We start from the raw sequence: 393 nt of genomic DNA on the forward strand, positions 1-393 counted from the left end.
TAGTTTATTTCAAGAAAAGTAAAAACATTAAAAAAATCAAAAAAAAATCTAAACTCCAATTGATCTAGTACCTGATCGCACCAAGTCCACACTCCTTCTTGTCTCATACTGCAATGCTTGCTCACATTTCCTCCACGCCTGCCCTCACTTCCTGTTGACCCATGGTTCAACAGGAAGTGGAAGGACGCTGCACCTGACGCATGGCCCTTACCATTCATCTGTCTGACTCCATAGCAAGAAGGGTTGATGGAATGCAACGCATTCCTCCCCTTCCTAAAGTCACCTGACCCAAGGGTCTTTTGTGCCAGGTCCCAGAGGCGCATCTTTGCCTGCTCTACCCCACTTCATTCATGTCCTCACCTCAATTCCAGTTCCCGACACCTTGGAATCTGT

The sequence above is a fragment of the Festucalex cinctus genome, chromosome 5, assembly GCF_051991245.1.
Source record: "Festucalex cinctus isolate MCC-2025b chromosome 5, RoL_Fcin_1.0, whole genome shotgun sequence".
Lineage (NCBI taxonomy): Eukaryota > Metazoa > Chordata > Actinopteri > Syngnathiformes > Syngnathidae > Festucalex > Festucalex cinctus.